Below are 14347 nucleotides of genomic sequence, written 5' to 3' on the forward strand. Positions count from 1 at the left end.
GCCTAGTTCACATTTCGGGTACTTCAATCTTATGGACCAGTCAATCGGAGCCCTTCAGCTGGAAACGCACCGCATTAGCGACCATTATTTGTATTTAGTTAGCACAGCTGCTGCTTTCCTACACATCTCACACGATATCGATGTACGCCTAAAATTCCAAAACAACACTTTTATTTCATTTCAGAGCTACTTTCAGCTTCAAAAACCATTCCTCTGATATTCATACGAAGCTAGGCATCGTCGTAACCCGTTACGTTCATTACGCAAGGCTCACGAGAGGGGCGCAGGTTGCATCCGCGTAGACACAAAATTTTGCGCCGCCCAGCGTGGGGCTCGAACCCACGACCCTGAGATTAAGAGTCTCATGCTCTACCGACTGAGCTAGCCGGGCTCCACACAACGTGTCACGAGCCATACAGTATTTATGCGACCTGCGACCATCTATGGAAGATCCTTTTGACTACAGCTTATTTCCTGCTGCCACAAATGAGCTACAATTCCTATTCAATGAAATAAATTTTCCGAAAGGCATCAAATCTACTTGAAATGATACGTGGCTATCAGCACCATTATTCAACACACATGCTCGACTGTGCGCAGACGCCTGTGGCGCAGCTCTTGGGTCCTGAGTCAGACGCAGTAGTTCCAAAAATCTCTCCTGATCGGCACTGTGCCGAAAATTTCGCTACACAACCCCTTTGTCTTGCTTGAGCTTCAGGTAGACGCCGGTTTGCAGCCAGGAAGCGGACAGCAGCAACTTTCAACTAGATTTGTAGTACTCAAACAACTCAGTAAAACAGCATGCATCTTTTGCAGAACTGGAAAAACTCGACCGTGATTGGATTCGAACCTGCAATCTTCGGATCCGAAGTCCGACGCCTTATCCATTAGGCCACACGGTCACTGGCGCAATATGCTTCCCCACACACACCTCATTGTCGCCATTTGTACGCTTGCCGGAATGAATTTCCCATCTTTGACGCAATTCTCCATCTCCAATTTCAGTACTAAAAAGGCGACGCTACTTCTTGCTGTGTCCCATCGCAAGTTACATTCAAGCCCTTGTGACGCTGATCAAACAAGAGGTTGCAAATCAGCTTCAATTGCTTACTGCCATCTCAGTCGCTTGCAGAAGGTGCCTCACCCTATGTCATACAATGGCGAGTTGCCTCTATTACCAAAGCGGCGGCGGCGCCGACGACGACGACAACCGCGAGGGTCTCTACCAGGGGTAGAAAATACATCACAAGAACTAAGTATTCCACGTCGGCATTCTCCGGAGACTGCCAAAAGCAGCAGTTTCTGGTGCCTACTTTAATAGCACCATTCGCACTATTCATTTGCGAGAGCATTTCTTAAATACCGAACCCATTCATAATTTTTTATATCCTTGACCGCTTTTTTCGAAAGATCTACGTTAGAAGGGGCTGTTACAAAATTCTTTTGCCTCCTGTGAGGATCGAACTCACGACCTCTGGTTTACTAGGCCAGCGCTCTGCCACTGAGCTAAGGAGGCGCCGCCTAGTTCACATTTCGGGTACTTCAATCTTATGGACCAGTCAATCGGAGCCCTTCAGCTGGAAACGCACCGCATTAGCGACCATTATTTGTATTTAGTTAGCACAGCTGCTGCTTTCCTACACATCTCACACGATATCGATGTACGCCTAAAATTCCAAAACAACACTTTTATTTCATTTCAGAGCTACTTTCAGCTTCAAAAACCATTCCTCTGATATTCATACGAAGCTAGGCATCGTCGTAACCCGTTACGTTCATTACGCAAGGCTCACGAGAGGGGCGCAGGTTGCATCCGCGTAGACACAAAATTTTGCGCCGCCCAGCGTGGGGCTCGAACCCACGACCCTGAGATTAAGAGTCTCATGCTCTACCGACTGAGCTAGCCGGGCTCCACACAACGTGTCACGAGCCATACAGTATTTATGCGACCTGCGACCATCTATGGAAGATCCTTTTGACTACAGCTTATTTCCTGCTGCCACAAATGAGCTACAATTCCTATTCAATGAAATAAATTTTCCGAAAGGCATCAAATCTACTTGAAATGATACGTGGCTATCAGCACCATTATTCAACACACATGCTCGACTGTGCGCAGACGCCTGTGGCGCAGCTCTTGGGTCCTGAGTCAGACGCAGTAGTTCCAAAAATCTCTCCTGATCGGCACTGTGCCGAAAATTTCGCTACACAACCCCTTTGTCTTGCTTGAGCTTCAGGTAGACGCCGGTTTGCAGCCAGGAAGCGGACAGCAGCAACTTTCAACTAGATTTGTAGTACTCAAACAACTCAGTAAAACAGCATGCATCTTTTGCAGAACTGGAAAAACTCGACCGTGATTGGATTCGAACCTGCAATCTTCGGATCCGAAGTCCGACGCCTTATCCATTAGGCCACACGGTCACTGGCGCAATATGCTTCCCCACACACACCTCATTGTCGCCATTTGTACGCTTGCCGGAATGAATTTCCCATCTTTGACGCAATTCTCCATCTCCAATTTCAGTACTAAAAAGGCGACGCTACTTCTTGCTGTGTCCCATCGCAAGTTACATTCAAGCCCTTGTGACGCTGATCAAACAAGAGGTTGCAAATCAGCTTCAATTGCTTACTGCCATCTCAGTCGCTTGCAGAAGGTGCCTCACCCTATGTCATACAATGGCGAGTTGCCTCTATTACCAAAGCGGCGGCGGCGCCGACGACGACGACAACCGCGAGGGTCTCTACCAGGGGTAGAAAATACATCACAAGAACTAAGTATTCCACGTCGGCATTCTCCGGAGACTGCCAAAAGCAGCAGTTTCTGGTGCCTACTTTAATAGCACCATTCGCACTATTCATTTGCGAGAGCATTTCTTAAATACCGAACCCATTCATAATTTTTTATATCCTTGACCGCTTTTTTCGAAAGATCTACGTTAGAAGGGGCTGTTACAAATTTCTTTTGCCTCCTGTGAGGATCGAACTCACGACCTCTGGTTTACTAGACCAGCGCTCTGCCACTGAGCTAAGGAGGCGCCGCCTAGTTCACATTTCGGGTACTTCAATCTTATGGACCAGTCAATCGGAGCCCTTCAGCTGGAAACGCACCGCATTAGCGACCATTATTTGTATTTAGTTAGCACAGCTGCTGCTTTCCTACACATCTCACACGATATCGATGTACGCCTAAAATTCCAAAACAACACTTTTATTTCATTTCAGAGCTACTTTCAGCTTCAAAAACCATTCCTCTGATATTCATACGAAGCTAGGCATCGTCGTAACCCGTTACGTTCATTACGCAAGGCTCACGAGAGGGGCGCAGGTTGCATCCGCGTAGACACAAAATTTTTCGCCGCCCAGCGTGGGTCTCGAACCCACGACCCTGAGATTAAGAGTCTCATGCTCTACCGACTGAGCTAGCCGGGCTCCACACAACGTGTCACGAGCCATACAGTATTTATGCGACCTGCGACCATCTATGGAAGATCCTTTTGACTACAGCTTATTTCCTGCTGCCACAAATGAGCTACAATTCCTATTCAATGAAATAAATTTTCCGAAAGGCATCAAATCTACTTGAAATGATACGTGGCTATCAGCACCATTATTCAACACACATGCTCGACTGTGCGCAGACGCCTGTGGCGCAGCTCTTGGGTCCTGAGTCAGACGCAGTAGTTCCAAAAATCTCTCCTGATCGGCACTGTGCCGAAAATTTCGCTACACAACCCCTTTGTCTTGCTTGAGCTTCAGGTAGACGCCGGTTTGCAGCCAGGAAGCGGACAGCAGCAACTTTCAACTAGATTTGTAGTACTCAAACAACTCAGTAAAACAGCATGCATCTTTTGCAGAACTGGAAAAACTCGACCGTGATTGGATTCGAACTTGCAATCTTCGGATCCGAAGTCCGACGCCTTATCCATTAGGCCACACGGTCACTGGCGCAATATGCTTCCCCACACACACCTCATTGTCGCCATTTGTACGCTTGCCGGAATGAATTTCCCATCTTTGACGCAATTCTCCATCTCCAATTTCAGTACTAAAAAGGCGACGCTACTTCTTGCTGTGTCCCATCGCAAGTTACATTCAAGCCCTTGTGACGCTGATCAAACAAGAGGTTGCAAATCAGCTTCAATTGCTTACTGCCATCTCAGTCGCTTGCAGAAGGTGCCTCACCCTATGTCATACAATGGCGAGTTGCCTCTATTACCAAAGCGGCGGCGGCGCCGACGACGACGACAACCGCGAGGGTCTCTACCAGGGGTAGAAAATACATCACAAGAACTAAGTATTCCACGTCGGCATTCTCCGGAGACTGCCAAAAGCAGCAGTTTCTGGTGCCTACTTTAATAGCACCATTCGCACTATTCATTTGCGAGAGCATTTCTTAAATACCGAACCCATTCATAATTTTTTATATCCTTGACCGCTTTTTTCGAAAGATCTACGTTAGAAGGGGCTGTTACAAATTTCTTTTGCCTCCTGTGAGGATCGAACTCACGACCTCTGGTTTACTAGACCAGCGCTCTGCCACTGAGCTAAGGAGGCGCCGCCTAGTTCACATTTCGGGTACTTCAATCTTATGGACCAGTCAATCGGAGCCCTTCAGCTGGAAACGCACCGCATTAGCGACCATTATTTGTATTTAGTTAGCACAGCTGCTGCTTTCCTACACATCTCACACGATATCGATGTACGCCTAAAATTCCAAAACAACACTTTTATTTCATTTCAGAGCTACTTTCAGCTTCAAAAACCATTCCTCTGATATTCATACGAAGCTAGGCATCGTCGTAACCCGTTACGTTCATTACGCAAGGCTCACGAGAGGGGCGCAGGTTGCATCCGCGTAGACACAAAATTTTTCGCCGCCCAGCGTGGGTCTCGAACCCACGACCCTGAGATTAAGAGTCTCATGCTCTACCGACTGAGCTAGCCGGGCTCCACACAACGTGTCACGAGCCATACAGTATTTATGCGACCTGCGACCATCTATGGAAGATCCTTTTGACTACAGCTTATTTCCTGCTGCCACAAATGAGCTACAATTCCTATTCAATGAAATAAATTTTCCGAAAGGCATCAAATCTACTTGAAATGATACGTGGCTATCAGCACCATTATTCAACACACATGCTCGACTGTGCGCAGACGCCTGTGGCGCAGCTCTTGGGTCCTGAGTCAGACGCAGTAGTTCCAAAAATCTCTCCTGATCGGCACTGTGCCGAAAATTTCGCTACACAACCCCTTTGTCTTGCTTGAGCTTCAGGTAGACGCCGGTTTGCAGCCAGGAAGCGGACAGCAGCAACTTTCAACTAGATTTGTAGTACTCAAACAACTCAGTAAAACAGCATGCATCTTTTGCAGAACTGGAAAAACTCGACCGTGATTGGATTCGAACTTGCAATCTTCGGATCCGAAGTCCGACGCCTTATCCATTAGGCCACACGGTCACTGGCGCAATATGCTTCCCCACACACACCTCATTGTCGCCATTTGTACGCTTGCCGGAATGAATTTCCCATCTTTGACGCAATTCTCCATCTCCAATTTCAGTACTAAAAAGGCGACGCTACTTCTTGCTGTGTCCCATCGCAAGTTACATTCAAGCCCTTGTGACGCTGATCAAACAAGAGGTTGCAAATCAGCTTCAATTGCTTACTGCCATCTCAGTCGCTTGCAGAAGGTGCCTCACCCTATGTCATACAATGGCGAGTTGCCTCTATTACCAAAGCGGCGGCGGCGCCGACGACGACGACAACCGCGAGGGTCTCTACCAGGGGTAGAAAATACATCACAAGAACTAAGTATTCCACGTCGGCATTCTCCGGAGACTGCCAAAAGCAGCAGTTTCTGGTGCCTACTTTAATAGCACCATTCGCACTATTCATTTGCGAGAGCATTTCTTAAATACCGAACCCATTCATAATTTTTTATATCCTTGACCGCTTTTTTCGAAAGATCTACGTTAGAAGGGGCTGTTACAAATTTCTTTTGCCTCCTGTGAGGATCGAACTCACGACCTCTGGTTTACTAGACCAGCGCTCTGCCACTGAGCTAAGGAGGCGCCGCCTAGTTCACATTTCGGGTACTTCAATCTTATGGACCAGTCAATCGGAGCCCTTCAGCTGGAAACGCACCGCATTAGCGACCATTATTTGTATTTAGTTAGCACAGCTGCTGCTTTCCTACACATCTCACACGATATCGATGTACGCCTAAAATTCCAAAACAACACTTTTATTTCATTTCAGAGCTACTTTCAGCTTCAAAAACCATTCCTCTGATATTCATACGAAGCTAGGCATCGTCGTAACCCGTTACGTTCATTACGCAAGGCTCACGAGAGGGGCGCAGGTTGCATCCGCGTAGACACAAAATTTTTCGCCGCCCAGCGTGGGTCTCGAACCCACGACCCTGAGATTAAGAGTCTCATGCTCTACCGACTGAGCTAGCCGGGCTCCACACAACGTGTCACGAGCCATACAGTATTTATGCGACCTGCGACCATCTATGGAAGATCCTTTTGACTACAGCTTATTTCCTGCTGCCACAAATGAGCTACAATTCCTATTCAATGAAATAAATTTTCCGAAAGGCATCAAATCTACTTGAAATGATACGTGGCTATCAGCACCATTATTCAACACACATGCTCGACTGTGCGCAGACGCCTGTGGCGCAGCTCTTGGGTCCTGAGTCAGACGCAGTAGTTCCAAAAATCTCTCCTGATCGGCACTGTGCCGAAAATTTCGCTACACAACCCCTTTGTCTTGCTTGAGCTTCAGGTAGACGCCGGTTTGCAGCCAGGAAGCGGACAGCAGCAACTTTCAACTAGATTTGTAGTACTCAAACAACTCAGTAAAACAGCATGCATCTTTTGCAGAACTGGAAAAACTCGACCGTGATTGGATTCGAACTTGCAATCTTCGGATCCGAAGTCCGACGCCTTATCCATTAGGCCACACGGTCACTGGCGCAATATGCTTCCCCACACACACCTCATTGTCGCCATTTGTACGCTTGCCGGAATGAATTTCCCATCTTTGACGCAATTCTCCATCTCCAATTTCAGTACTAAAAAGGCGACGCTACTTCTTGCTGTGTCCCATCGCAAGTTACATTCAAGCCCTTGTGACGCTGATCAAACAAGAGGTTGCAAATCAGCTTCAATTGCTTACTGCCATCTCAGTCGCTTGCAGAAGGTGCCTCACCCTATGTCATACAATGGCGAGTTGCCTCTATTACCAAAGCGGCGGCGGCGCCGACGACGACGACAACCGCGAGGGTCTCTACCAGGGGTAGAAAATACATCACAAGAACTAAGTATTCCACGTCGGCATTCTCCGGAGACTGCCAAAAGCAGCAGTTTCTGGTGCCTACTTTAATAGCACCATTCGCACTATTCATTTGCGAGAGCATTTCTTAAATACCGAACCCATTCATAATTTTTTATATCCTTGACCGCTTTTTTCGAAAGATCTACGTTAGAAGGGGCTGTTACAAATTTCTTTTGCCTCCTGTGAGGATCGAACTCACGACCTCTGGTTTACTAGACCAGCGCTCTGCCACTGAGCTAAGGAGGCGCCGCCTAGTTCACATTTCGGGTACTTCAATCTTATGGACCAGTCAATCGGAGCCCTTCAGCTGGAAACGCACCGCATTAGCGACCATTATTTGTATTTAGTTAGCACAGCTGCTGCTTTCCTACACATCTCACACGATATCGATGTACGCCTAAAATTCCAAAACAACACTTTTATTTCATTTCAGAGCTACTTTCAGCTTCAAAAACCATTCCTCTGATATTCATACGAAGCTAGGCATCGTCGTAACCCGTTACGTTCATTACGCAAGGCTCACGAGAGGGGCGCAGGTTGCATCCGCGTAGACACAAAATTTTGCGCCGCCCAGCGTGGGGCTCGAACCCACGACCCTGAGATTAAGAGTCTCATGCTCTACCGATTGAGCTAGCCGGGCTCCACACAACGCGTCACGAGCCATACAGTATTTATGCGACCTGCGACCATCTATGGAAGATCCTTTTGACTACAGCTTATTTCCTGCTGCCACAAATGAGCTACAATTCCTATTCAATGAAATAAATTTTCCGAAAGGCATCAAATCTACTTGAAATGATACGTGGCTATCAGCACCATTATTCAACACACATGCTCGACTGTGCGCAGACGCCTGTGGCGCAGCTCTTGGGTCCTGAGTCAGACGCAGTAGTTCCAAAAATCTCTCCTGATCGGCACTGTGCCGAAAATTTCGCTACACAACCCCTTTGTCTTGCTTGAGCTTCAGGTAGACGCCGGTTTGCAGCCAGGAAGCGGACAGCAGCAACTTTCAACTAGATTTGTAGTACTCAAACAACTCAGTAAAACAGCATGCATCTTTTGCAGAACTGGAAAAACTCGACCGTGATTGGATTCGAACCTGCAATCTTCGGATCCGAAGTCCGACGCCTTATCCATTAGGCCACACGGTCACTGGCGCAATATGCTTCCCCACACACACCTCATTGTCGCCATTTGTACGCTTGCCGGAATGAATTTCCCATCTTTGACGCAATTCTCCATCTCCAATTTCAGTACTAAAAAGGCGACGCTACTTCTTGCTGTGTCCCATCGCAAGTTACATTCAAGCCCTTGTGACGCTGATCAAACAAGAGGTTGCAAATCAGCTTCAATTGCTTACTGCCATCTCAGTCGCTTGCAGAAGGTGCCTCACCCTATGTCATACAATGGCGAGTTGCCTCTATTACCAAAGCGGCGGCGGCGCCGACGACGACGACAACCGCGAGGGTCTCTACCAGGGGTAGAAAATACATCACAAGAACTAAGTATTCCACGTCGGCATTCTCCGGAGACTGCCAAAAGCAGCAGTTTCTGGTGCCTACTTTAATAGCACCATTCGCACTATTCATTTGCGAGAGCATTTCTTAAATACCGAACCCATTCATAATTTTTTATATCCTTGACCGCTTTTTTCGAAAGATCTACGTTAGAAGGGGCTGTTACAAAATTCTTTTGCCTCCTGTGAGGATCGAACTCACGACCTCTGGTTTACTAGGCCAGCGCTCTGCCACTGAGCTAAGGAGGCGCCGCCTAGTTCACATTTCGGGTACTTCAATCTTATGGACCAGTCAATCGGAGCCCTTCAGCTGGAAACGCACCGCATTAGCGACCATTATTTGTATTTAGTTAGCACAGCTGCTGCTTTCCTACACATCTCACACGATATCGATGTACGCCTAAAATTCCAAAACAACACTTTTATTTCATTTCAGAGCTACTTTCAGCTTCAAAAACCATTCCTCTGATATTCATACGAAGCTAGGCATCGTCGTAACCCGTTACGTTCATTACGCAAGGCTCACGAGAGGGGCGCAGGTTGCATCCGCGTAGACACAAAATTTTGCGCCGCCCAGCGTGGGGCTCGAACCCACGACCCTGAGATTAAGAGTCTCATGCTCTACCGACTGAGCTAGCCGGGCTCCACACAACGTGTCACGAGCCATACAGTATTTATGCGACCTGCGACCATCTATGGAAGATCCTTTTGACTACAGCTTATTTCCTGCTGCCACAAATGAGCTACAATTCCTATTCAATGAAATAAATTTTCCGAAAGGCATCAAATCTACTTGAAATGATACGTGGCTATCAGCACCATTATTCAACACACATGCTCGACTGTGCGCAGACGCCTGTGGCGCAGCTCTTGGGTCCTGAGTCAGACGCAGTAGTTCCAAAAATCTCTCCTGATCGGCACTGTGCCGAAAATTTCGCTACACAACCCCTTTGTCTTGCTTGAGCTTCAGGTAGACGCCGGTTTGCAGCCAGGAAGCGGACAGCAGCAACTTTCAACTAGATTTGTAGTACTCAAACAACTCAGTAAAACAGCATGCATCTTTTGCAGAACTGGAAAAACTCGACCGTGATTGGATTCGAACCTGCAATCTTCGGATCCGAAGTCCGACGCCTTATCCATTAGGCCACACGGTCACTGGCGCAATATGCTTCCCCACACACACCTCATTGTCGCCATTTGTACGCTTGCCGGAATGAATTTCCCATCTTTGACGCAATTCTCCATCTCCAATTTCAGTACTAAAAAGGCGACGCTACTTCTTGCTGTGTCCCATCGCAAGTTACATTCAAGCCCTTGTGACGCTGATCAAACAAGAGGTTGCAAATCAGCTTCAATTGCTTACTGCCATCTCAGTCGCTTGCAGAAGGTGCCTCACCCTATGTCATACAATGGCGAGTTGCCTCTATTACCAAAGCGGCGGCGGCGCCGACGACGACGACAACCGCGAGGGTCTCTACCAGGGGTAGAAAATACATCACAAGAACTAAGTATTCCACGTCGGCATTCTCCGGAGACTGCCAAAAGCAGCAGTTTCTGGTGCCTACTTTAATAGCACCATTCGCACTATTCATTTGCGAGAGCATTTCTTAAATACCGAACCCATTCATAATTTTTTATATCCTTGACCGCTTTTTTCGAAAGATCTACGTTAGAAGGGGCTGTTACAAATTTCTTTTGCCTCCTGTGAGGATCGAACTCACGACCTCTGGTTTACTAGACCAGCGCTCTGCCACTGAGCTAAGGAGGCGCCGCCTAGTTCACATTTCGGGTACTTCAATCTTATGGACCAGTCAATCGGAGCCCTTCAGCTGGAAACGCACCGCATTAGCGACCATTATTTGTATTTAGTTAGCACAGCTGCTGCTTTCCTACACATCTCACACGATATCGATGTACGCCTAAAATTCCAAAACAACACTTTTATTTCATTTCAGAGCTACTTTCAGCTTCAAAAACCATTCCTCTGATATTCATACGAAGCTAGGCATCGTCGTAACCCGTTACGTTCATTACGCAAGGCTCACGAGAGGGGCGCAGGTTGCATCCGCGTAGACACAAAATTTTTCGCCGCCCAGCGTGGGTCTCGAACCCACGACCCTGAGATTAAGAGTCTCATGCTCTACCGACTGAGCTAGCCGGGCTCCACACAACGTGTCACGAGCCATACAGTATTTATGCGACCTGCGACCATCTATGGAAGATCCTTTTGACTACAGCTTATTTCCTGCTGCCACAAATGAGCTACAATTCCTATTCAATGAAATAAATTTTCCGAAAGGCATCAAATCTACTTGAAATGATACGTGGCTATCAGCACCATTATTCAACACACATGCTCGACTGTGCGCAGACGCCTGTGGCGCAGCTCTTGGGTCCTGAGTCAGACGCAGTAGTTCCAAAAATCTCTCCTGATCGGCACTGTGCCGAAAATTTCGCTACACAACCCCTTTGTCTTGCTTGAGCTTCAGGTAGACGCCGGTTTGCAGCCAGGAAGCGGACAGCAGCAACTTTCAACTAGATTTGTAGTACTCAAACAACTCAGTAAAACAGCATGCATCTTTTGCAGAACTGGAAAAACTCGACCGTGATTGGATTCGAACTTGCAATCTTCGGATCCGAAGTCCGACGCCTTATCCATTAGGCCACACGGTCACTGGCGCAATATGCTTCCCCACACACACCTCATTGTCGCCATTTGTACGCTTGCCGGAATGAATTTCCCATCTTTGACGCAATTCTCCATCTCCAATTTCAGTACTAAAAAGGCGACGCTACTTCTTGCTGTGTCCCATCGCAAGTTACATTCAAGCCCTTGTGACGCTGATCAAACAAGAGGTTGCAAATCAGCTTCAATTGCTTACTGCCATCTCAGTCGCTTGCAGAAGGTGCCTCACCCTATGTCATACAATGGCGAGTTGCCTCTATTACCAAAGCGGCGGCGGCGCCGACGACGACGACAACCGCGAGGGTCTCTACCAGGGGTAGAAAATACATCACAAGAACTAAGTATTCCACGTCGGCATTCTCCGGAGACTGCCAAAAGCAGCAGTTTCTGGTGCCTACTTTAATAGCACCATTCGCACTATTCATTTGCGAGAGCATTTCTTAAATACCGAACCCATTCATAATTTTTTATATCCTTGACCGCTTTTTTCGAAAGATCTACGTTAGAAGGGGCTGTTACAAATTTCTTTTGCCTCCTGTGAGGATCGAACTCACGACCTCTGGTTTACTAGACCAGCGCTCTGCCACTGAGCTAAGGAGGCGCCGCCTAGTTCACATTTCGGGTACTTCAATCTTATGGACCAGTCAATCGGAGCCCTTCAGCTGGAAACGCACCGCATTAGCGACCATTATTTGTATTTAGTTAGCACAGCTGCTGCTTTCCTACACATCTCACACGATATCGATGTACGCCTAAAATTCCAAAACAACACTTTTATTTCATTTCAGAGCTACTTTCAGCTTCAAAAACCATTCCTCTGATATTCATACGAAGCTAGGCATCGTCGTAACCCGTTACGTTCATTACGCAAGGCTCACGAGAGGGGCGCAGGTTGCATCCGCGTAGACACAAAATTTTGCGCCGCCCAGCGTGGGGCTCGAACCCACGACCCTGAGATTAAGAGTCTCATGCTCTACCGATTGAGCTAGCCGGGCTCCACACAACGCGTCACGAGCCATACAGTATTTATGCGACCTGCGACCATCTATGGAAGATCCTTTTGACTACAGCTTATTTCCTGCTGCCACAAATGAGCTACAATTCCTATTCAATGAAATAAATTTTCCGAAAGGCATCAAATCTACTTGAAATGATACGTGGCTATCAGCACCATTATTCAACACACATGCTCGACTGTGCGCAGACGCCTGTGGCGCAGCTCTTGGGTCCTGAGTCAGACGCAGTAGTTCCAAAAATCTCTCCTGATCGGCACTGTGCCGAAAATTTCGCTACACAACCCCTTTGTCTTGCTTGAGCTTCAGGTAGACGCCGGTTTGCAGCCAGGAAGCGGACAGCAGCAACTTTCAACTAGATTTGTAGTACTCAAACAACTCAGTAAAACAGCATGCATCTTTTGCAGAACTGGAAAAACTCGACCGTGATTGGATTCGAACCTGCAATCTTCGGATCCGAAGTCCGACGCCTTATCCATTAGGCCACACGGTCACTGGCGCAATATGCTTCCCCACACACACCTCATTGTCGCCATTTGTACGCTTGCCGGAATGAATTTCCCATCTTTGACGCAATTCTCCATCTCCAATTTCAGTACTAAAAAGGCGACGCTACTTCTTGCTGTGTCCCATCGCAAGTTACATTCAAGCCCTTGTGACGCTGATCAAACAAGAGGTTGCAAATCAGCTTCAATTGCTTACTGCCATCTCAGTCGCTTGCAGAAGGTGCCTCACCCTATGTCATACAATGGCGAGTTGCCTCTATTACCAAAGCGGCGGCGGCGCCGACGACGACGACAACCGCGAGGGTCTCTACCAGGGGTAGAAAATACATCACAAGAACTAAGTATTCCACGTCGGCATTCTCCGGAGACTGCCAAAAGCAGCAGTTTCTGGTGCCTACTTTAATAGCACCATTCGCACTATTCATTTGCGAGAGCATTTCTTAAATACCGAACCCATTCATAATTTTTTATATCCTTGACCGCTTTTTTCGAAAGATCTACGTTAGAAGGGGCTGTTACAAAATTCTTTTGCCTCCTGTGAGGATCGAACTCACGACCTCTGGTTTACTAGGCCAGCGCTCTGCCACTGAGCTAAGGAGGCGCCGCCTAGTTCACATTTCGGGTACTTCAATCTTATGGACCAGTCAATCGGAGCCCTTCAGCTGGAAACGCACCGCATTAGCGACCATTATTTGTATTTAGTTAGCACAGCTGCTGCTTTCCTACACATCTCACACGATATCGATGTACGCCTAAAATTCCAAAACAACACTTTTATTTCATTTCAGAGCTACTTTCAGCTTCAAAAACCATTCCTCTGATATTCATACGAAGCTAGGCATCGTCGTAACCCGTTACGTTCATTACGCAAGGCTCACGAGAGGGGCGCAGGTTGCATCCGCGTAGACACAAAATTTTGCGCCGCCCAGCGTGGGGCTCGAACCCACGACCCTGAGATTAAGAGTCTCATGCTCTACCGACTGAGCTAGCCGGGCTCCACACAACGTGTCACGAGCCATACAGTATTTATGCGACCTGCGACCATCTATGGAAGATCCTTTTGACTACAGCTTATTTCCTGCTGCCACAAATGAGCTACAATTCCTATTCAATGAAATAAATTTTCCGAAAGGCATCAAATCTACTTGAAATGATACGTGGCTATCAGCACCATTATTCAACACACATGCTCGACTGTGCGCAGACGCCTGTGGCGCAGCTCTTGGGTCCTGAGTCAGACGCAGTAGTTCCAAAAATCTCTCCTGATCGGCACTGTGCCG

At 47.5% G+C, this 14347-nt stretch overlaps 24 non-coding genes across 24 annotated transcripts; all 24 read right to left on the reverse strand.

Moving 5' to 3' along the window:
* Positions 1-318: 318 nt before the first annotated feature.
* Positions 319-391, reverse strand: Trnak-cuu. The gene has a single exon. It is a non-coding gene; the product is annotated as a tRNA-Lys (tRNA).
* A 438-nt stretch (positions 392-829) lies between these two features.
* Trnar-ucg lies at positions 830-902 on the reverse strand. Its single transcript has one exon. It is a non-coding gene; the product is annotated as a tRNA-Arg (tRNA).
* Positions 903-1444: 542 nt separating this feature from the next.
* Positions 1445-1516, reverse strand: Trnat-agu. Its single transcript has one exon. It is a non-coding gene; the product is annotated as a tRNA-Thr (tRNA).
* Positions 1517-1837: 321 nt separating this feature from the next.
* On the reverse strand, positions 1838-1910 carry Trnak-cuu. Its single transcript has one exon. It is a non-coding gene; the product is annotated as a tRNA-Lys (tRNA).
* Positions 1911-2348: 438 nt separating this feature from the next.
* On the reverse strand, positions 2349-2421 carry Trnar-ucg. Its single transcript has one exon. It is a non-coding gene; the product is annotated as a tRNA-Arg (tRNA).
* Positions 2422-2963: 542 nt separating this feature from the next.
* Positions 2964-3035, reverse strand: Trnat-agu. Its single transcript has one exon. It is a non-coding gene; the product is annotated as a tRNA-Thr (tRNA).
* Positions 3036-3356: 321 nt separating this feature from the next.
* Trnak-cuu lies at positions 3357-3429 on the reverse strand. The gene has a single exon. It is a non-coding gene; the product is annotated as a tRNA-Lys (tRNA).
* A 1053-nt stretch (positions 3430-4482) lies between these two features.
* Trnat-agu lies at positions 4483-4554 on the reverse strand. Its single transcript has one exon. It is a non-coding gene; the product is annotated as a tRNA-Thr (tRNA).
* Positions 4555-4875: 321 nt separating this feature from the next.
* Trnak-cuu lies at positions 4876-4948 on the reverse strand. The gene has a single exon. It is a non-coding gene; the product is annotated as a tRNA-Lys (tRNA).
* A 1053-nt stretch (positions 4949-6001) lies between these two features.
* Trnat-agu lies at positions 6002-6073 on the reverse strand. The gene has a single exon. It is a non-coding gene; the product is annotated as a tRNA-Thr (tRNA).
* A 321-nt stretch (positions 6074-6394) lies between these two features.
* On the reverse strand, positions 6395-6467 carry Trnak-cuu. The gene has a single exon. It is a non-coding gene; the product is annotated as a tRNA-Lys (tRNA).
* A 1053-nt stretch (positions 6468-7520) lies between these two features.
* Trnat-agu lies at positions 7521-7592 on the reverse strand. Its single transcript has one exon. It is a non-coding gene; the product is annotated as a tRNA-Thr (tRNA).
* Positions 7593-7913: 321 nt separating this feature from the next.
* Trnak-cuu lies at positions 7914-7986 on the reverse strand. The gene has a single exon. It is a non-coding gene; the product is annotated as a tRNA-Lys (tRNA).
* A 438-nt stretch (positions 7987-8424) lies between these two features.
* Positions 8425-8497, reverse strand: Trnar-ucg. The gene has a single exon. It is a non-coding gene; the product is annotated as a tRNA-Arg (tRNA).
* A 542-nt stretch (positions 8498-9039) lies between these two features.
* Trnat-agu lies at positions 9040-9111 on the reverse strand. The gene has a single exon. It is a non-coding gene; the product is annotated as a tRNA-Thr (tRNA).
* Positions 9112-9432: 321 nt separating this feature from the next.
* On the reverse strand, positions 9433-9505 carry Trnak-cuu. The gene has a single exon. It is a non-coding gene; the product is annotated as a tRNA-Lys (tRNA).
* Positions 9506-9943: 438 nt separating this feature from the next.
* On the reverse strand, positions 9944-10016 carry Trnar-ucg. Its single transcript has one exon. It is a non-coding gene; the product is annotated as a tRNA-Arg (tRNA).
* Positions 10017-10558: 542 nt separating this feature from the next.
* On the reverse strand, positions 10559-10630 carry Trnat-agu. The gene has a single exon. It is a non-coding gene; the product is annotated as a tRNA-Thr (tRNA).
* A 321-nt stretch (positions 10631-10951) lies between these two features.
* Positions 10952-11024, reverse strand: Trnak-cuu. The gene has a single exon. It is a non-coding gene; the product is annotated as a tRNA-Lys (tRNA).
* A 1053-nt stretch (positions 11025-12077) lies between these two features.
* Positions 12078-12149, reverse strand: Trnat-agu. Its single transcript has one exon. It is a non-coding gene; the product is annotated as a tRNA-Thr (tRNA).
* A 321-nt stretch (positions 12150-12470) lies between these two features.
* Positions 12471-12543, reverse strand: Trnak-cuu. The gene has a single exon. It is a non-coding gene; the product is annotated as a tRNA-Lys (tRNA).
* Positions 12544-12981: 438 nt separating this feature from the next.
* Trnar-ucg lies at positions 12982-13054 on the reverse strand. The gene has a single exon. It is a non-coding gene; the product is annotated as a tRNA-Arg (tRNA).
* Positions 13055-13596: 542 nt separating this feature from the next.
* Positions 13597-13668, reverse strand: Trnat-agu. The gene has a single exon. It is a non-coding gene; the product is annotated as a tRNA-Thr (tRNA).
* A 321-nt stretch (positions 13669-13989) lies between these two features.
* On the reverse strand, positions 13990-14062 carry Trnak-cuu. The gene has a single exon. It is a non-coding gene; the product is annotated as a tRNA-Lys (tRNA).
* Positions 14063-14347: the final 285 nt, after the last annotated feature.

Source organism: Schistocerca piceifrons, unplaced genomic scaffold (assembly GCF_021461385.2).
Source record: "Schistocerca piceifrons isolate TAMUIC-IGC-003096 unplaced genomic scaffold, iqSchPice1.1 HiC_scaffold_1771, whole genome shotgun sequence".
NCBI lineage: Eukaryota > Metazoa > Arthropoda > Insecta > Orthoptera > Acrididae > Schistocerca > Schistocerca piceifrons.